General features: G+C 41.7%; 1 protein-coding gene across 1 annotated transcript in view; it reads right to left on the reverse strand.

Annotated features, from left to right (window-relative positions):
• LOC117821354 (synaptotagmin-2-like) overlaps positions 1-22,834 on the reverse strand; it is an 83,050-nt gene that overhangs the window by 25,750 nt on the left and 34,466 nt on the right. Inside the window, exon 2 of the mRNA XM_034695557.1 lies at positions 15,531-15,597. The gene's annotated coding sequence lies outside the window, so the exon portion shown is untranslated. The remainder of the gene's footprint in view (positions 1-15,530; positions 15,598-22,834) is intronic.

The raw sequence follows: 22,834 nt of genomic DNA on the forward strand, positions 1-22,834 counted from the left end.
ACACAAGAACAAGTAACCTGAAAAGCAATTAATTACCAACCTAGAGCCAGGCGGCAGAGTCCATTTCCCCCCCAGGCTTTTACAACTCGCCGATTTTGCAGCTCACACAGCTGCCTGCCGGGAGCCGGTTTCTATACATGCATGTGTTTTTAGATTTTAGTTACATTTAGATTTCTATAAATTACCCTTCAAACGTCTTATAATGGCGTTTGTAAAAGGAGAAGAAACTGGTCATGGGGTCATGTGACTTCAGCCTGGGGCAACATTCAAGAGCAGTGGGGCGGCAAATTAAGTATTGAATACTAGGCACTGTGAAAAGGTTGCTGAATTCAAAGAAAGAACAATGAGCAATGGCTGCTAACTCGTTTCAAGCCACCAGGCGACCTGAGTCCTCAAAGACACGGAATTATGTGACCTCAATGAAATGATTCAGCCCCCACTGAGGCCCTCCGCCATCTGTGACATTACGGGTTATGCGTGGGTGGGTGGAGTGCTTGGCCTCTAGCCGAACTAGCTGAGCATCCTGCGCAGCTTCCTTTCCTCTAAGTCTCAGTGATGTGGTTGCCTTAGTACGCTGGGGTATGTTATTTAAAAATGTACCAGAAGTAGTAGGGAGAGTGTTAATTCGATAATTTCAGAATCAGGCCGATGCAACATATATGCAAATTGGTATTTCTTACACAGCGGGGCAGATTATCTCCTTCTGAGTCAGTGCATGTGTGTGTGCTCTAAATCTGAATTTCTTCTCCTCATGCTGAGCGACACTTTCATCTGATCCCATTGAGCTATTTTAGGTAGTGTGCCAATGTGCCAAGATATCAAGGATATTATTATAATAGTAATTGTTCCAAGACATGCATCTTGAATTTATGATAAACACACTTGAGGAAACTGGGAAGAGACTATTGAGTGGAGTCAGCTGAGTCACGACTGACCTCTGATCAGTCTGGACTCAGGAAGACATGTACAGGAACACATTAAGAAAAAAAAGAGGCATAGTATTTTATTAGATCCATCAGACGCTGCATTACTGCAGTAAGAGAGCTCAGCTGAGATGCTGGAGTTGTTTCAATTAGAGATAATGTGGAGCTTTGTTTCTGAACTCTTGCTACTCTATGGTAATTTACCCCTGCTGAAATGGACTTGGGGCTCCTGCAGTCATAATGGTCTCATTTTAGCCAAGTTTTAATAGGATTACAGGGGGGATACTGACGGCTGCTTTGCTTGTTATTTACCACTGATGGATGAGACACTGTTTGGAACTTGGCCCAAATCCAACCTGAGAGAATATTTAGTTGTGTACGTGGAGACATCCATTATAATGATAGAATAACAGTGATTGCAACTTCTTCTGTGAACTGAATCAACTCATTAATGATGAAAACTTTTACATAAATGTTGATCAAAATAATGAGATGCCGCTTGCTAATTCAGTAGCACCAGTCTATTAATTTAGTCTCTATTCAATCTTTACTTAATAAGAAAATCACTTGAGATTTCATCTTTGCTTCAAGGAAAAAGTTTCCAATCAAGCACACCAGTTACAGTTCAAATAAAACTCATAAGACAGGGAACCCAGATATAGAGCCCTTAAATACATGACTAAATCCATCTCAGTTTAACCCATTGCATTTATTATTTTTTTAATGGCCTTACACTCTCTAAAGAGATTGTTAATTTAGATGCTGAATATTCTCTTGAGTAGGGATGCAAGATATGGATGTTTTTGAGCTGTTGTACCAATGCAAGGCATGAGACAGCCTTTGGCTAGTCCTCTTCCTCAGTTAAAGGCCCACAGATTTGGAAAACCTCTTAGAAATGAGAACATTAACCCCAGGAAGACTAGCAACTGACTCCAGGAAGACCAGCAACCACAATGTGGAAGCTAATGGGGATCCTAATAAATAAAGAAATAAAGAACATTAATGGCTCCAAAGATTTCAATACTAAAACAAAACTATAGCGTCAACAAAGGCCAGTCTGTGAGCACTTACTTACATGATGTGCTCCCTTTACTGTTAGTTCTTACCATAGACTGTATAAAATATGGACATCTGTTTCTGAAGAGCTGTTTTGAGGCCAATCGTCGGCGGCCGCCATATTGCTGCTGTCGAGCGAGTGTGACGTAAAGAGGCGGGCTTTAAGCCTCCTAGCCAATAGCTACAGTGTTCCCACCTGTCAATCAAGTCAGCTGTGCCTCTGATTGGAAGACTTGTAATCTCAATATCTTTGAAATTGCCGCATTAGAAAAAAATTCAGCCCCTGTAAAGTGCGTGCTGATCGAGAAATGAGCTATCCAGACTACACTCGTTTTTTGTACTAGGCTGTAAACATGTTTATTTCTGCTGTAAAGATCGTCTTTTTTTAATTGGTGTGTATGTGACTGCCGGTACTTCCGCAGCCAGCCTCAAGCTGATCCTCAATGAACTGCAGTTTTTAGCACATCTGCATTGGACCCGTTTGATTTTAACCCTTCCTATTGGTTCTTACCCATGTATGTGGCTTCTGGTCTATGTCTGCTTTAACTTTTACTCTTTATATCTATTTCACAGTTTTTTTTATCAAATGCCTCATTTCACAAGAGCATAACCAGAGACAAGAAGTGCAAATTAGGCATGGCTAGAATTCCTTTATACACTGCATCGGTTGCAAAAAAGGGGGGTCATCAAGTGCTGTAAATTCAGTGTGTCAGTCATTAGTTGCTCTAGTTTTTGGGTTGTCGCTGGTAACCCTCTTTAGTCCTTAAACCAGCATGATGGCACTCTCTGTTCTTTTATGCTAATACCAGCTGCTACTGCTGCTTCATATTTCCTCAACACATCTGTAATGCTTGCATTGTGTATGACTTCTTTTAAGGTGCCTTAAAAGATTCCTTGAAAAGATTTGAGGACTTTTTCCTCTGGTAATACTTGGGACATGTGTTTTGCATTCGTATTATCCTCCTCTGAAACAATCATGAACATCCAAACAGGTGACACCATTTTTACTCTCTTGTTGTGGCTATGCTTGTTCTTCTTCTCTGAGTGTAGCCAGCTACTGTGTCGGGATGTGTAGGCTTTTTAACATGTAAATAAAAGGAACTGTGATTGGTTGTTTTTATTGGATGAAATTGTATAATTGGAATAATAAATAATAATAAAATATACCCTTTATCAGGCAGTATATTGATCATCCCCAATGAAAAGGTAATTTTCCCCAGCTTAGTGCAAATTCACCTTCTCAAACATAGCTAAATACAATTAGAGGAAGTCCAGGATTTTGAATCCTATCACTCCTTCTCCCTTCTATTGATGTACGAACCACTTTGCAAAGAGCTATCTCTTCTTCATCACAAGTTCTTGTAATGCAGGCACACTGTCCCCCAGCTGCACTCATCTCAGCTGGCTTGCACAGTCAGATAAATGCCAAGTGTCTGGCAGAGACGTATATCTGCAAGGTAGCCTTCTGTAGTTACAAAAACACTCCATCTTTTGTCATTTTATGGTGGGGAGCCAAGAGACTGACAAAAAAAAAAGGCCCTGGTAAATCCAAAACCACAGCTCATGGTGTAAAACACATGCTGGAGCCAGATTCTGAAACTCTACACCCACAGCCTTCAGTTTTTCTGCCACTTTGCCTCGATAGGAACATGCCAAACAACTGTCAGGGTGTTTTTATGTGACTTAAACAGTAATTAAGCCATTAAATTAAACTAACAAGGCACTGACTTCAATTAACAGCAAAATCCTGCCAACTATCACGCTCGTTCAGTTGTGTATGTCACTTTGTTTGGGTTAATGTGGGACGGATGGCCTAAAACTGTAATTAGTCTACAGTTAATGGTGGCATCGCTGTAAAAACATCTTTACCATAGTTTAAACATCAACTCATACGATCCACTATGTCTTTTTCCCTTTCTATGTGTTATTTAAAGCCTATGATGTGGCCTTGAGATAACTATGTTACAAAATACAACCATGTAAAAGACATTTACATGTTAACTCAGCAAGCCTACAACAACGCAGTCAGCAGAACTGCTTATGCAACCACCCAGGGAAGGAAGTTTACAGAGGTATCAAACCCCTGTGTTTAGCCTCAAGGCTGCACAAATGCTCTGAATACAAACATGCACAATACAAGCATCCACAAGAAAGACCATGACCATCAATCAGAGATGTCAACAGGGCAATTACACCTTTATGTCAACTAATCGCAAGTGCATCAGGAAATCCTGCTGGTTGCCACTGCTGATCTGAGGGCAGCTGCAGAGATAAGGATGTCAAAAAGCCTTGCTCATCATCTCACAGAGAAGAGCCCTCCCTCATACACCACATTGTGTGCCTACCCAAGAGGCGGTCCAGAGAGGCTCATTTACAATCCTGCTTGTGTAGATAAAACAATGCGTATTCTCACCTGACGCTGAATGTGACTCAGCTATTATCAGGGGGGGATGCTATAAAGGGAGGAGGGAGGTGCCAGGGTTTGAATGCAGAGCGAGGAGCTGCAAAGATCATTTACACCCAGTTGCCATACATCCTCACTCTCCCCCCTCAGCACAGCCCCTTTCCCTGTCCCCTGATAGGTCGATTAATCATTCTGTCACGCAGATAGTGACCCAATCTGCATGTAAAGCTGAGAGGAGAAAATGTGAAAGAGGAGAGGGCTTCTGCAGCACTGCAGATAGGCCACGTCGACTGGCATTAAAAAAAAAAAGAGGAAAATATGCAGAGAGCAACTCAGGAAGTCAAAAAATGTTTCTCAAGTTTGGGAGCCATCGCTTCAGACTGCATTATGCACATTTTGGAAATAGCTTGTGGAAAGTTTCATTAAAACCTTCTAACCACTCATTTGTCCATCTGACTATTGCATATGGGCTACAGCCAGCAACTAATTAGCTTAGAAAATTAACGCTTCGGGAAACAGCTATGTTGGCTCAGTTGAAAGGTTAGAAAGGAAAAAAGCATAAATCAGCTCCTCTACAGATTAGTTGATGATACTGTTTGTTAAATCCTCTACAATAGCCATTATTAGATAGAACATAGAACAGCACTTCACAACTGCAATGTGGTGATTTGTTAATTTTTGCACTCTGGTTGTTGTATTCATTAAAGCACAGAAAAACATATATTCATATACAAGCTTTACAGTGGCCGGAAAGTACACTATGTTCTCGTTTACAGGATCAACTCTAGCAGATTTCCCTGCTGCCAGTCTTTCTGTGTAACTAAGCAAGGCTATGCGCCTACTGGCTGCTGTTGGACATTAAGCTGCAAGCAGTTAGTGTGTCACAGCAAAAGATCTGAACATAAGGAAACAGCTAGCTTAACTCTGCCCACAAGTAAAATCCACCAATGTGCTAAATCATGTGCAGAAACATGGCTGTTGTGTGCTATTTCTTTGCTTTAAAGCTGGGGTTGGTAGTCAGATTTAGATACACTTTTTGTTATACTGGTTAAAATGATCTTTATGTCCCGATGGCAATCAATACATAATGTGTTCTTAAAAAAGAGCGAAAAAAAAGGTGCTATCTACAGCTGGAGTAAACCTGGGAAAACACCAACCAATCCCTGCCATCAGGAGCCAAATTATGAAACCAATCAAATCCCGTCCTGCTGTTCTACCCGCCCCCTGCGTGTACATTACATGTTTGTTTGTGTTTTTAACTTTCACTATGATAATATTTTGGTGTTTTCTTACCGCTGAGTGAGACATGAGTTGACGTAGTGCAAAACACAAACGATGTGCTGAGGACCGGTTTTGAATCAGTCACGATCATATGGTCGCGAATCAGTGACCATATCAGAGGTGGGGGAGGGGTTAGACGGAGTCCTGAGGACATGTTACATTCAAATTCATGCTAGTTTTCCGTGACTACCAACCCTAGCTTTAAGCAGTTACTGGTAAAAGCAGAGACTTCAGAAAGCTGCTTATGCTGACCAGAAAATCCACCATGTAAATCAGCAACTTCTTGTTGTAACATACCTGCACCGACACACAAAACAAGATGAAATATGTCTATTTCTAAGCCTGAGTAGCCAGATTTTATGAGAGTGAAATAGAGCCACTCTAGCTGATTTTCTCTACTCTAGTCTGTATGGCTCAGCTAAGCTTAGCTAACTACCTGCCGGCTGTACATTTATTAGAGTATTGGCTGTGTTCTCATCTGACGCGTCTCAGGAACATGAATAAGTAACCTTACCCAAAACTATTCCTTTGAATGGAGACTTAACTAGCCTATTTTTTTTAACTTAGGGTTATATGAGGTTCTTATCAGCAGTAAGTGTATTACCACAGGAAATGCAGGTCAGCCCCATCACTGAGAAACAGAGCAGATAACTGGCATGGAAGCTAGGCTATATAGGCTACAGCAGCAGATGGGATCAATTCTACCATGTAATTAAGTTCATGAAGCCCAATGCAAACACCAATGACGCTGTAAAAATTCAAAAAAATAGCACACACTAAATCCGACATTGGTATTTGTATCAGACCTTCTTAAAATGAGTGGTAAAACTGATCCCATCTGCAGCAGCTGAGAGCCTAGCTTCCATGCTTGTTCTAAGGCGAGTTTCTAAACAATGGGGTCAAGCTGACTGGGCTTCCCTGTGGGTAGCACACTTACTATACACCCTTTAAGGGCAGATGTCACAATGATGTCACGTTATCAGCTGGAGGCAAACACAAATTGCTACCAAAGGGAAGGAGTCTCAAATGTCATCATATTGTGTTGTTGGGTGTCAGAATGGGAGTAAAAGTAATGTTTTAAATCAGAAATTCTACCCTACACCAGCTGTCACTGCTTTTCAACAAAAAGAAAGACTGCACAAAAGCGATTATCCAAATGCAGTGTACACTTAGTTTGGCACATATTTACTATTGTTTTGATGAATAATGGCATTAAGGGTTATGATTAACCTCTAATCAGAAATTGGAGAGGCATTAAGAGGAATATTTGAGGAAGGAAAGCCTTTTATTGGTTGCCTGTCTATGTGTGATGGCATGGCAATCAATCACAAACATATAGGTTTAGACTTGGATGCCCTTAGTTTGTCTTTACCTTACACACTTCTTTTTTTTTTCTGTCAGGTAAGTGTAAATGTCAGTGCCTTTCCACCTTTGGCAGTCCTGTCAAGTCATCCATCCGCTGAGTGAGACCACATGGGTCAGCCAGTCTGCTCCTGTTAGTCAGTGTTAACTTATTCAAGTAGCACTCTCAATCCCAGAGAGCGAGTGACCTCACATGTTCAGAGAGAAAACAAGCCAAAGTCAACTTGCTAGCTTGTGCTGGTTATAGGTGTAGAAGATTGTTCTTCCACCAACCAAGCCCCGCCCATCAAAAAATGTCACACTGTGTTATCACCAAGCGGCAACCTCGGATCTAAAAATAAGAGTCCAATGCGGAAGTGCTATAAACTGCAGTTCATCAAGGATCCACTTGAGGCTGGCTCCGTACTGGAAACCACATACAGCAGAAATAAACATGTTTACAGCCTGGTACGAAAGACGAGTGTAGTCTGGATAGCTCATTTCTCGATCGGCACAAACTGTGCGAGGGATGACATTTTTTCTAACACGGCAATTTCGAAGATATTGAGATTAAGAGTCTTCCAATGAGAGGCAAAGCTGACTGGATTGACAGGTGCGAACACTGTAGCTGTTGGCTAGGAGGCTCAAAGCCCGCCTCTTTACGTCACAATCACTCGACAGCAGCAATATGGCTGCCGCCGACGATGGGCCTCAAAACAGCGCTTCAGAAACAGATGGGTGACGTCACGGATACTACGTCCATATTTTATACTGTCTATGGTTATAACACTAAAGGGTCAAGTACCTCATACAACCTTACTTAGGACAAAAAACTGTCCCTTTAAATTAATACTCGATACATAGATTTGATACATACATTCAATGTGTTACACAAACATCTCTAGTATGATGAAACAAACTGAAATTAATGTCTCTTACTCTCCACAGTAAAGTGGTACCCTGCTCCGTGTTAAACTCTCTCTGACCGTCACACATCCTCTCATCCAAGTGGAGAAAAAATTGCTGCCAGAGGTCTCACAACAGAAATTGGCATATTTTTCTTCCTCTCTAAAGATTAAAGAGTGGTGAAAACGCTGCCATCAGCCCAGCAGGAGGTCGTGACTGGTGACAGTATCTGAACGTTTAACACCAACGCTCTCTGCCATCGCCTGCCAGCAGCACACCATCAAGTGGGCAGGGGCCAGGACTGGGAAGGCTCAGCTTCTCACCTGGAGTGAGAAACTGACACCAGCTGAGCAATCCCAAAAAAATATACGTGTGCTAACGTGTCAGAGGGAAAAACACTGACTCATACTCAGGTTGTAGTATGGGTGGCTTTATCATTTTTGAATGTGCTCCTGCTTCTAGAATACTTGAAAGTACAAGCAGAGAGGAGCGATTTCAGCCTAATGAAGCAGCAGGAAGTAGAAAAACAAAGAGGGATGTGGGTGCAAGAGGGGACACCCACTCAAGCAAATCACTCTAGGTGGCTTCATAGTTAGAATAAGCCTCTTGTCTTTCTCTTCTTATTAGAGCAGCTCCAGCTTTGGGTGCCAGCTGCCTTCTTGGAGGGAGCACACACACAGAGAGAGAGATAGAGAGAGAGAGAGAGTAAAAAGGAATAAGATTGGTGAACTTCAAAGCATCCTCTCATTTTTCTGGTTATGTATGAGAGATTCAGAGAGTGTTTCTCAGGGTGGGAGCCAATAGGAGGGGCCGCCTGAGGTACAGACTTAATGAGCCTGCCTGAATGTTCCACTGCCTGATGGAAAGAGAAACCTTCAGAGCATGCTCACTTACAAAATAGTCTCCTGCTAGGTGAATATTGGAGGAGTAAGCATGTATGCAGGTACAGTATGCGCTCATCTGCATACAAAATGATCCCTTACATCCTGTGTAATGTGTTTGTGTACTACACCCCAGAAACCTGAGTGATCATGTGACCACTCCAAATAGAAACCATTGACTGTCTGATAATTGCAACACCAGAGACTTCAGGGAACGGGAAAAAAATCAGGTTGATATTTCAGGATGTTACTTCAGGACTGCTGGCGCTGTGAGGACAGAATAATAAATAATTCTCTTTGAGCATGACGGGAAAATATATTTGTTATATTTGGAGTTTGGAGAGATTCACACGAGGATAAAAACCTCCCTTTTCCAATAACACCTCAAAATAAAACCCTGTCTTTTCACAATCAGTTTGTTATAATGAATTGGATTTGTATTGGATCTGATGAAAACTCTGTTGCTCTAATAAAGAGCCTGATGCAGACAGGCAGGAGTCAGAATTAGATGGTAAAGAGGTACAAGCAGCCTTGGATAGGTTTTGTCCTTGGTACTGTCACCTCAGTGCTGCCTGTGCTGTATGTCCCATGAGAGACAGCAGAAAAAAAAGCATCCTGCAGCACTTTATAAAAATCCCCACCCTCTACTCTGTATACTCCTCAGCACAACTGTCAGCCCCTTTTTATGTCTGACTCCTGGCTCTGAAAAGGTAAAGAGCACCCTGGCGTGTGTCTGCTTTGTTTTAATGCAGATGCAACACAGCAGACCTGAGGTATCTTGGTTTTTTTTTTAGCTTCACTTGTTTGTTTTTTTCAGTGCTCAGGGAAGTCGTGAGAGATGCCGGTGTGGCTAGAGGGGTAAGCAAAGCATCTGTCAGCAGGGCAGCCTCCTGGACACTCTCCAGGAAAGAGGTACTACACCCACCAGACGAAGCTAAATGAGGCATGATCAATGAGAATAATCTAGATCCAGAGCTGCAAACAGTGCCTGATGTGGAACCACAACAGATTGCACACATATTGCACGAAGGCAAGATCCATTGCTGGATGCTAGGGAAAATTGGGACCCAGTGGATGTTCGGTATTCCCCTCACAATGAATTATGAAAGTTTTGGAGCACATGCATCAGGAAGTAACATGCACACAGCATTTGGAATATGGTAGGAAAAAGGAAAGCAGATACAGCCTGTAAAACACTGAGATACTGCAGCAACCCCCGGCTTTAGATGCTGTAACTCCATTCCAGAGACCTCAAAGGAAGTGTTGAAGCAATGCTGAGAAGAGAGTTGAAATACACCCTTACCAGCACTACTGTATTTCCGTAATCCTGCTGTCCACAACAAAGCTAACCCATTCACCAAACAGGCATTGAGGGTTAATGTTACAAAGCCTTTACAACGTCCCTCGACCGCTCTCCCATCAGCACCAGAAACTGCAGTCCTCTACGCACTGTTTCCACTGCAGCACTACTTGTTCTCCCATACACATGCACACACACACACATGCTCACTCATTCTGTCGGTGACTACCCCCACCTCTGTTTCTCTCAATCCCCTCCTCCTCCTCCTCTCCTCTCTCTCCACGCTTTCTATCTCTGCCACTGAAAGGATCCCCCTCCCCTTCCCTCCCCTCTCCTTTCCTTCCCCCCCTCTTCGTTTTCTCTCGGTCTTCCATCTCTTCCCCTACACTCCAGCCTCTCAGTACTCAGCTGGCTGATTTGTGATGCTGCTCACAAGGTGCCTTATGCAGCAATATGTGCCCCGGTCCAACGCACGAGGGGGAATCCAAAAGCATCCATATGTTCCTCCGGCCGACAGGCACCCACCCACTCACCCAACTCTACATTCAAGCTGCAGCCCCGCCGCTTGGGGACTCCTATGAGCTTCAGACATGTTCCTATGCTAACACGGCTGCAACTGCATGAAAAACAAGAGTGGATGTGAATAAGTAAAAGGGAGGAAATTACATACTGTAGAGGAGACCTCCAGATAATAGGACAAAGACAAGCTGTCATTTGCTGTGTGCTTACCGCAGCAGAAGTCTGCTGCTGAGGCGCTTTCACTCTTGCCATCTATATCCATTTATCCGAGTTATGACTTTGGAATTGCACCACTCCCTCTGACATCAGGGAAGGTTTTAATCCATGGACAACAGCCCATAGGCAAGAAGGGCATGGTGTATGTGGGTGTTAAGATGTAACCACATTTTTAAGATGTAAAACCTTTTGAAAACCAGAAGTCCTCTTCCTCACACAGCTTTATATGTGCATTGAAATCAAAATCAAAAGGGTTCAAGTTTAAAAGTCACAACAAGCTTTAGAAATAAGAAGAAATACTTAAATTGCTTTATAATCAGCAAAGCCACCCAGCCCTTTCAGCTCAGAATGTGTCACAACCTCCGTTAACTTACTTCCTCTTAAATCTGCTCATTTAATGATATGATGTGACGCACCCTTTTCCTTTAACACCAACCCTCAACCAGACAGTTTGGAGCCCTTTGGGTATTACTGTGTGTCACTGAGAATTATCATGGTCCCCTAAGTGAATCACCCTCCTTATTGGCCGGCAATGAGCGCTTGAACAAAAAATCAATAAAGTCTCAATCTGCCAAAAATGGAAGGGAGAGAGAGAGAGATGGCTTCTCGTAATTTCAAAACATACAACTGGAGGCAGAATGTAATTTGTTCGCTGTCTGTGGCAATCCCTTTTCTCCACAATGGTTCAAGGCAGTAATGTATGGCTGCTGGTTTTGAATTGGTAGTGATCGGGTAATTATAGGGGAGGTAAAGCCGTCTGAATGGCACTCACATGAGGAGAAATGACTCAAGCACGGCCTTGTTACTACAAAGGAAGGGGCTGGTGGTATTTCACTGATTACCATTTTCAACAAACCCCATGAAAACATCAGAACTAAACATACATGCATTACTTCCACCCTTTCCCTCCCTTTTCTGTGGCACCAAACACATTTATTCCTGAAGACACTGTTTATAAATCAGTCGGGTATAGTAGTTTCAACCAAACATCACTCGAACAAGACTTAATGGTGCGTGTGTTCCCTTTGCTATTTTTTCATGGGGACTATTTTCAGCTGCGGACTGATACACATTTAATTTGCAGGGAGTATTTCACTCCAAATTGACAGTTTATGCCGGCTTCCTTCAAAAGCAGTCCCCAGATAGACTGTTACAAAGAGAACTGTCATCCAGTGTGATGTCTTTACACACTCGTGTGTTTACAGAAGGTTTTAGGACAACAGTGGAGCTCTGCACCGTAGAGGATGGAGCTAAACTAGGTTAACACTTGTTAGCATGATCAATTTATCACTGGTTTTGACCTTTCTGTTAGCTTGTTCACAGTAAGTTAAAAATAAGACTGCCTACAGTGTCTAGAGGATCACAGAACATTCAACCTGGATCACCGTGTTTCAGCTTCTGTATATTTCTGCCTATATATTGTTCCTTGTAAGGTGAGAGTAAAATGTCAGCCTTCCACAGACTAAACTCAGTCTGATAGTTTCTATTTCCTCCTCATCAACAACATAGAATGACATTTAGGTCTTGCTATTGAATCTGTGAGAGCTAGTCAAGCTCCTTCATGCACTTGTTCCCAAATGGTTCTTACAGCCCAGTGCCCTGAAACCCAGGCGGGGTCTGATTCAGTGTCTGAGTGGGAACAGTATATTGATCCAACAGAGATTCATAGCATGCTGGGTAAATCCATGGTGAGCAACACTGGCACTTGTCCCACGAGACATGAACCACAGAAGGCATACTGGTTTGCATCAACGGATGAGAGTACAAATGCCTCTTAGTAGTATTTTTATACTTCAGACTACTGCTGTTACATCAGGCAGCCAGTATGCTAATAATCTAGTGATAATCACCAATTTCATTGAGAAAAAAATCTCTATCATCAGACCGTACTTTGAACTAAGCAGGCCAAGGCTCCAGAGATATTCAGCGCAACTCAGAATACATATTTTATAAGATGTGCGTGTTGTGGAGACTTACTGCACGGAGCCATTAGCCTCGTATTAAAGCCAGACAGTCAATGGCTATAGGAAGCCATTAAGATGCATTGCCCCACCAAGCCTAATCTATAAAATCACATATAAGGCTGCTTGTTTTCTGTGCATTTATTTAATCACATGGTTGTGTTTTAACAAGGTGACTGTTTCCAGAGACAGAACAGACATTAAACAGAGCCTCAGCAGGAAGCAGGAAAGATGACTTGAGAGCTTAGAAAAATACATTTGAATAAAAAAAGCTACAGAACACATGCACCATCAAACAACAACGTCTCATGTTTGTTTTTATCATGTGAAACCTGAAGATTTATGTCTGCAAACGCTCTAAACATGAAGCTGGAAAGCACTGATCTCCAGGTCTTTCAAGTGAATTCTGCCTTCATGTATGAGTGGGAAATATGAAACACTGTGGCTGGTTGTCAGGGATTAAATCTGGGTCTGTGTCAGTGCTGGGATGTGGCGCTGCAGATGTGAGGAGGTGCAACAATGATATTCTTTGTGTTTTATTGTGTGTTGGCCTATTTTAGGTCTGGCAGAGAGAAAAGGAGAGAGATAGAAGGATAGTTAGATAGACAGATAGATGGATGGATGGTTAGAGAAAGAGGATGACAGAGAGAGAGAATCCACTACATAATGTGTTTTCACACTGCTGTTCAGAAACTGCTACTATCTCTGTGATAACAACTAAACATTGTACTGCATATAAAAATGCAAGTGTAGGAGTAATACCATGTTTTGTGACTGTCACATTTGTGCCTTCAAAGACTGTACAGGGAATATTTGGCTCATGCACACACTAGTTGCAAATTGCTACAAGGGAGGCCATTTTCTTAAGACTATATATATATACAGCAAATCTTGTGTGCTGCAATAAAATGATACTGAAGCAGGAATGTCATACATCCATATATCAAGTACACTGCAGGGGTGCTGAAGCATATCCAGCACTCCCGCATGCACTGCACTTCTGCATGCATTGGGGGTTCTGGATATGCTCCCCACATATGCATGCATGGGGGGAAGATGCAAACTCAACACAAAAAGGCTCCAGCAAGGATACGAACCAGGACTCTTCTTATCATGAGGCACCACCACTGCACCACTTTTCAGCCTGAGTTTTATCTAAAAAAGTCGTATTCTGTATTCTAAGCTGATGAGTATTTTTATTTTGATCTGATATTTTTGCGTGTAGAAATGTTTTCTTAGTGACAAACTCACAGAAGACTTTTCAACTGAGTCTGTTGAATCTTGAAGCCCTCTGGAGTGTCCTTCAGTTTATTGTCTAAGTGTTTTGTTGTTACTATTTTCTGTGCACTACACACTCATCACATCAATTCTCGGAGTAGCAATCAGCTGTTTTGAATGACAGAGATTTAAAAAGCCTCTGTGCAGTACCAGCTCAGCACAGACCCAGTTAGCTCCTAGCTGGTGAACAAAGGTGAGCTGCTAAATAGACAGCTATTTCTGTTATGAGATGAGGGCAACCAAAAGCAGAAATTCCCTCTGTGGTCAGAGATGGAGGATGATCTATGTGCCTTTCTGCAGCTACTCTAGAAAAATATCGCCATGCACTTTTTAAAAGCTTCAACCTCTGATGCCACTGCATATTCAAACAACTAATTGTCCTCCACTGGTCCCCAGGGTGTGAATCCTCAATCAGTAGACTCTGAGCTGATCAATATTAATAACGATGAAGCCGGCACAGGGCACCGTGAGCTGAATAACGGCAGATGGCTGTAGAAACAGAGCTGGTGTAAAAGCAACGACCAGTAACCGTCCTTCCAGGTGTGGCTATTGTCCGCTGGGGTTTTATTAGCTTTCTGTAGCCCCTGAGGCACCGCTGCTTCCATCACTCATGGAAATGACTCTGATTAATCAGCTGAGTGCTGCAGTGTGCAGGGTATGATGGAGACGGGCGCACCAGGAGCCGATCCTACAGTAAATCATGCTTGTTCACAGTGGGCTGCACCTTCATCCTCACCACGCCTTCCAGGCTCGCTGCACACTGCAGTGGGTTCCCTCCTTCCTGGCACAGGCTGAGCTTTTCTAGGAACAGATGGGAGAGTCGGGAAAACCCAACACACCACGTTTCATGCTGACATTTAGTGGAGTCTAAACATGTGATTACGTGAGACACCCATCTATTTACGCTGTGACACGGTGCTGATTTCATTTTTAGAGTCCATTACAAGTTCAGAAATATTCCTCAGAAATAATTAGCATGAAGTGTAAAGAACTCCAGAATAATCCACATCTACCGAGCAATTAATAATAATAAACATAATTTTCCTCCCTTTGCCCCACAGCTCATCAGAGTGTTATATTAGCAGACAGTTTCAGAGAGCGTCCAGCCATACACAGGCCGCCATCTGGGCCATGCCTTCAGTAGACAGTAAGGGAGCGGAGGCATGGCCGCAATTCTCCAATGACAAGGAATGGATGATATTTCTGAGAGGGGAAGCTGCAGAGGATGGAGGCATCTCAGAATGTGCAGTGATCTGTCTCCTCTAAAGAGGACGGTCACTGCAATGACACCGGACTGCTCTGATGAAGTGGAGAATCTCCTCCCCCTCCCTATTCCCCCTCATCTCCCCAACCCCCTTCTCCTTCTCTTTCTGTTTCTCTTTATCTCACAACCTTTAAGTTCACAGCATTGGCTCAGAGCCTGGACTCTTGCACATGATATCTTCATGGGTATAAGATACTTACAGCCAAATCTCGATCGTGAGAAGTGTCTGGAGGTAATCACAGTGAAGATGTTGTCAGTCAGAAAGTCCTGAAAGAGAAAAAGAAGGTGTATTTAGAGAGGTATTTCAGCCAAAAAACATCTATGGTGCAGTTTTTAGAAAGCTTCTTTATCTCCATAATAGATTTAATTTTTTAAAAACGAGGACAATTTGAAGTTGACTTTAAACTTTTGCAGCAGCTTATCCTCTTTTGTAGTACAAATGAGTGTTTGACTGGCTATTAGCCGGTGCGTGTTCATTTAAGATAATATATGCCATTAAATCCCACAACACGTACACCCAATCAAAGATAAAAAAGAAAGTGTTCAAAAACAAGAAACTTTCATTTGGAACGCTACACAATATTGCTACCAAAACAGTCATTTGGAGTCAGGAGAAGAATATTGATAGCTGTCTCCCTCTCACGTAAACAAGCTGATATACGCCCAAGGCCATCGGTTTTGATCCACAAAGCAACAGGACGAATTAATTATCACTGACAGCTTTCCGTTTCACATCACGGTTCGCCAGTTATTGACTTCATTTATTGTCATCACCTTAGTACTGCTGTAATGAATGTCTCTTTGAAAACTGGCTGTAAATCAAACAGCTATACCTTTAAGCAGGTTTTTCAACCTTGACACAGTTTGAAGAACTGTGAGTTTAACTAATAACACCCTGAAGTATGACAAATTTGCTCTCTCATTTTGAACCTTTCCACCATGAGATTATGTATCTCCAAGGCAGTTTTTCCAGGCTTGACCAAAACTAACCAGAAAAATGTTAAAATGCAATCAAAGAAGAATATTCCCGATCACTTTAAAGTAAACACAATCCCTTTGATGTATATAGGAATTCTTAAATGGCATTAAACTTGATTTAAAGTTCACAGCACCCATTTCAGAACAAAGCTTCATATTAATAACCTTATTGATAATAAAACTCAATCATAGAAAGTTTGCTTTTCCTTTATCTGTAAACAAATACTCAAATGTAAAAAAAAAATTGACCTGTCCAGTCCATGGATTTGGACTGGTGGTGAAGTTGCGCACCCATATAGTGGCCAGCCCAGGCTTGATTCTGGACAGCCGCCCCTTTCCCACATGTCATCCTCCCACTCTCTGTCCAAGTTTCCTGCTCTATCCACTGTCACATCCTCTCTTAAAGCTAGGGTTGGTAGCCATGGAAAACTAGCATGAATTTGAATGTAGCATTTCCTCAGGACTCCGTCTTTTTTCGCTCTTTTTTAAGAACACATTATGTATTGATTGCAATCGGGACATAAAGATATTTTAACCAGTATAACAAAAAGTGTATCTAAATCTTACTACCAATCCCAGATTTAATAAAGGTGTAAAAGCCAAAAAAGTAAACACTGGGCATGTCCTTAAATTAATTATTAAGCTAAAGCCAGAAGGTGGTAAGTTTATCTTAGCATGAAGACTCAAAACATGGGAATTGTTTTCACCTAGCAATGTCCAAGGGTAATACAATGTATCAACCAGTGTTTCTTAAGCTAAATAACCAGTTATATCAGATTTATTACCAAGCTCTGGGAAACACTGGATCCTGATTGGTCAAAACCCCTTAACAATAGTAATTCTTAATAGCAGAGGCTATGCTAAGGACAACCATATCACAAATGTCATATTAAACCCATTTGTTGGACACATATCACATCTTCCTGTTAAGGCACCATTAGCATCAAAATAGTAAGCATCATGGATCAGTAAGCTGAACAATATGGAGGATATTTCAATATCGAATCCTGTACTATATTCCAGGCAATGGCAGCCGAGCTGGTGAATGCATCTTTGAGAAGCAGCTCCACATGAGGGCCCTGCACCATGTCAGGATTCTATTCCACATAACCACCTGCTCACTTCATTATCCTTTACTACTAATATCTGCTTGTTTAAATCTGCTTGTTTATTCCAGTTTTACTGTGACAGATATAAACATGAGTGTAAAAAGTCAGGGTTTCTGAGGGTGATGTGCTGTACTATTTCTTGGCAGGATGCAGACTCTTCCTGAAGTCTTGTTGACATTGTGAGGTTGCGAGTGAAAGAGGAGACAAAATGTGCTAATTAGTGAGCCTTTCAGGTGCTAATAGAAGCTGATGTTTTTTTAACCTCTGACAGGGTCAGGTGAGCTGTTTTCCCCTGCTTCTTCAAGTGCTTTTGCTTAACTAAGCTGTTGATATGAGACTGCACATATGAGAGTCAATCAAGGCGAGCCAATCACCTCATCTCACTCAGAGCAATAATGGAAGCAGGTATTTCCCTCCACCCACAGGTCAAAGAATTCCCATCATGGTAGCTAGACTGAACTCATTTCAACTTTGCAGCACAACATGGCTGAGATGGACTTGGTCTTTAAATATTCAATGTTCTGTCAAGAGAATTAAAGAACTTTAATACTGAGTCAAAGGCTGTCCATGTTCTTAGGCAGACCTTTGAGGATTTTCTATTTGTGGCCCAATTTCCTTCTCCCTTCTTTTGGCAAAACAATCAATTTCATGACTCACTGGACTTAATTGCGTTATTGTAATTGTATCATAAAAGAATCCACAGGGAGAGATACCAACTTCAATTTGTGCTCTCAAGTGAAGGAAAACAGTTCATACAGTTTAAATCTGCCATCACAAGAACAGCTCTGCCTGTGATTTGTGTGTATTATATAGGGATTTCTTTAAGTGTTCAAAACGTTTAATTTTCACATTGTTTAAGGAAGTAAAACCCTTGAGATCAATCTGTGGTTTGGACTGGCCAATGCCATGAAATCTTAAATAAAAACAGACACTCACAGAAATACTGAAATAATCAACTAGCAGAGCACAGATGAATAAGCTCATGGCAAATCAAAGAGTAGAGACTAGAGGACCCTGCGTGTTAAAATATGTGCAGTCCTCATAGAAACACTATGAAACTGTCAAAGTGAGTTGTTTGCAGTGAGCTGAGGGGCCGCAGTGACAGGGAGGAGAAAAGCAGTGCTTCAAAGCCGCTTCACACTGCAGCACTCCAACAATACAAGTGGCATTTTCTCTTTTGAAATCCAAAGGTCACGCGACGAGGACTGAATCCAAAATCAAAGAACAAAAAAACGCTCACGTGAACCTGATGTGAATCTCAAACCTTTACATCAAAGTTTAGCCAGATAACAACCTACTCTCGTGGCAAAAATAAACATTCATATCCTGTGGGGACAAATATAAGGTCAGAGAAAAAAAAAATCCTGAATGATCATAAATTGGCTGGCTGACAGAGGCGTCAGGTCCTGATGTGCAGATTCTCAGATACAATCACGTTAAAGGGAATTGCCTCTTGGCGAACATAATTGGATCTTTCCCGCACCTATTTATGTCCCCAAGAGAGCAAACTCTGCTGAGGGAAAGGGAAGGGAATTTAATGAACACTCTGCCATTTGGTTTCATTACAAGTCTACAACAGTGATCCATGCTGGCAGTGGAGTCATGTCAAAATGAACAGTGATAAGACAAATTGTTAAATATCCGGAGACATCACCAGGTGTTCAACAGTCACCTCGGCTTCAGCATGTTTGAATAGTTAAATCATGCTACAACATGCCTCAGAATACACTGAGACAGTTTATCTGCATACAAGCCTGAACCTTGTCCTTTTTACCTTTTTGTCTGTATAAATAATGGATGGCACCTCAGCTGACTACAAAATCAGAATACATATCACATAAGTATTTTTAACTGGAAACAGTGTAGATTATAAAGCCCACCTCCTCCTTTAGAGAAGATGGAACATGGGTTGAACTAAAAAATCAGTATTTATCAAACATGGATTCTGTCCTGACAACAATTTCTTATGTGCTGAGTTATGTGCAAGTGAGAGAAGTTTATATTAGTATCAGATAGCTATTTCATGCTACAAAAGGGGGATGTGACATCATGATTGACAGCTCTGTTGACAAATGTTGTCTCCTGTAGCATCCCTTGCCAGATTAGAAGAGTAGAGATGGATTAGTGAGAGGAAACAACTAACACAATAGTCGTTCAACTTTCCTTATTACCTGGCTCTCTTACTGATCTTCTGGCTGTGTAAGATGCTTGATTCTGATTGGTTTTAACTTTCATTTACATGAGCAACGCCAGAGGCAAACTGAGAGAAGAGTTCCTGCACATTTTGCTTCTGCGAAACGTTAGTTTCAGTTGGTATGCTAAATCAACAGACTAAACAACACTGATAATAATTACATATTTGATCCTGTCCAACAGTCCTAGCAATGAAGCTCTAGCGAAAGTTCAGACAGGAGGACTATAAAAGCAATCACAGCAGTTGTGTAACACTCCTCTCCCTCGTTCAATAGCTCACCCGCTTCCAGCTGCATGCTCCGGAGCTGCTATTGGTTAATTAGCGGCGGCTCTCATCCAATATCTCAGTGGCACACCCTTATTGTCAGCCCATCAACTTTCTGCTGTCTTTTTAAATGTGTCTCTCTCTCCAGCTAGTTCCTTCTTGCATTGATGGTGCACACCCCTCCACCTCCTCATCTCCACCTGGTCTCCGCAAGTCTTCAATTCCTAGAATTCATCAACCACCACCACCAAAGTCTGGACTCTAGGGGGATTTCTCCTGCTGCCAAATTCACTAAGCCAACGCTCACAAAATTATCCCCATAGAGTCCTTACGCCAAAGATTTCTGTCAAGTTTCATTATTCATTAAGTTGTAATAAATAACATTTGATCTTCAAATTGTGTCTCTCCTGATTGAAATGGCAGCAGAGCAGGTGAGTGCAATAGGTTACTGGTCGTGTTGGGGTCTTGTCTCACCCTGTTGGGATTCTATTTCCCATAACCACCTGCTAACTGTACATTATCCCTTACGTAACTGTGAGTGTCTGCTTCAAATCAACACAATAATCTGTTCTGCTGTGGACTCTACTGACCTGAGGGATCTTTGATGTTTTGATAGTAAGTTACTTTGGTTAGCAGCAGTTTGTCCTGAGGCTCCACCAACCAGATCACTTCTGAACATGCCTTGGCTCCAAAACATATCACACAATTCAGCAGTATTTTGGCTTCCCTAATTGTACAATGGGAGGAGATGGAGGTGTGTCATCCATATTTATATACACAGGAGTGTCAACCACCAAGCTTTGGCGATATATTGAAAAAACCTTACTTCATTATGAAAGTACAGATATAAACTACTTCAGCAGATTCTCAATGACTCTCCATGTGTTGTGACTTTATGAGGAAACTTTTTAAAGGCCTTGAGATCAGATTCATCCTTTATTGAGACCCTTTTTCAATTTAATGCCAAAGTTTAACCAATTTTGGTTCAGGCTCATGATGATAATGTCGTTATTTCATAGTGTCAGTGCTCTCCTCTCTGGTTTGAATAGGAGGGGTTAAAATGGAGAATAGTGATGTCAAGTACCCATCAGCATTTGAATGACACGTCACGTCCTGTTTGTTCACTCTTGCTCAAAAGTGATGGAAAGGCCAACATAGTTTCTGTCAAAAAACATCAGTTAAGTCAAACTCACAAATACTGAAGCTGTTTTTTTTTTTAGAGTGAGAATTGAATGTGTAATGTTTCAACTTAATTTGCACTGTCATCCTTTGAGTAACTAATAGTCATCTCCAAAACATCATCACACCATTGTTACTCATTTTCTGTCACAGAACTCTGAATCTGTTTCATTTTGTCAACGTCACCCTGTTTAAGCTGTTTCTACTCTCTTTCAGCATCTTAAGTGAAAATTATTCCTGAAGCACTGCTGTTGCCATCTGTGCTGTTTTCTGTATTATCCCTCATCACAAGCTTGTCTTATTGCTATAACTAACCTGTGGTAAAATGAAATCTTTCTTCTATATATCAAACTTTAATTCACACAACTATCTAAGGGAAAGACAATACTCCTATTCATGTTGCATCTTATTCCCCAATTGATCTCTATTTGATGTAGAGGACCCTGCAGTCCAAACAATTAGAGAAGTTGTTCACACCAGACCACTGCCTTCCCCATTCTTCAACAGTGTTTTTGTGCAGCTTCACAGACAGCTCTTGAATTGCTGAACCCCCCAAGGATCCCATGTTCTTGTTTTTTTTTCTCTCTCAGTCTCTCAGTCTTTCTGTCTGAGTCTGTCTCCAAGACACGTGGCTCCCCACGACTGTTGCTCCATCACTCACACAGCAGAGGGGGTGGAGGGGGTTCATGTGGGGCAAAGAGAGCCTTGGAGACTTTTGGGGGCTCTCAGCTGCCCTGTGCTCTCTGGAGCGTAGCGTATGAACACTTCAAAACGTGCATATGTGTGCAAGGAGCTTTCCATGCTGGAGGAATCTGGCCCGAATTTAATCCCTCTATTGTGAGGATGGAGGGTGAGTTGGAGAAAAAAAGGGCCGTGCCTACTGAAATCCCACTGGCAGTGCTGCAATGCAGGGGTTTAACATGGAGCCAGAAGGCAGGCAAACACATTAAAGAACTTGCCTTCTGAGGAACACACAATACACACTTTTTTTCACACAAACACAAGTGCACGCAGATGGCAAATGCTTGCATGCACACTAACAAAAGCCCATTTGATCTGAGACGTCTGCATACAGAGCGACTGACAGGCAGCAAGCATCTCTACATCGTAAGGGGCTAAGGCTACACCTCATGAGACTATTCTGAGATTTCAAAGGCAGATGAGGTCACATGTTACATCTTAGTGTCCAGCAAGGTCAGGGGAGAGGACTTGGATAAAATCTCAACTCAGATAAACAATGTAAAAGGAAAACACATTTTTTAAAAGGTCAAAAAATGGGTGAAATAAAAAGAGTAGAAACTCAGTTTAAAGCTCCTGTAAGGAACTTTTCAGGTTGTGTTGATATTGACGCCCCCTGTGGACAAAATTAAACCTCTTGTGTCTTCACTGATTTGGTCCTGTTTATGTGTAAATCTTTTTCTAACAAATCTCATCCTGCTTGTTTTTAAAGTCAAATTAACTGCTAATCGAGAAAATTTGTTAGAGGATGTAAAAAAAGACTGTTTCTTCACCATACAGACACCTACCCTGGGGCAAGGATTTTGAATATTGACAATAACTATATAGAAATAATCTGATGTTTAAAAATGTTTAAGCTATCACTGTACTTTGCTTTTGTAGGTCTTAAACAGCTGTCAGTATTAATTTTAGTCTGTTTTCTAATCAGACAAAAACTCCCCACAGGAGCTTTAAGTCATGAATCAAAGTATAACGTGATAGATTTAACATTTTCCAGCCCCTTAACACTTAGTTTTAAGTCTTGATATTTTCTTTGTAATAA

Source organism: Notolabrus celidotus, chromosome 11, assembly GCF_009762535.1.
Source record: "Notolabrus celidotus isolate fNotCel1 chromosome 11, fNotCel1.pri, whole genome shotgun sequence".
In the NCBI taxonomy this organism is placed as follows: Eukaryota; Metazoa; Chordata; class Actinopteri; order Labriformes; family Labridae; genus Notolabrus; species Notolabrus celidotus.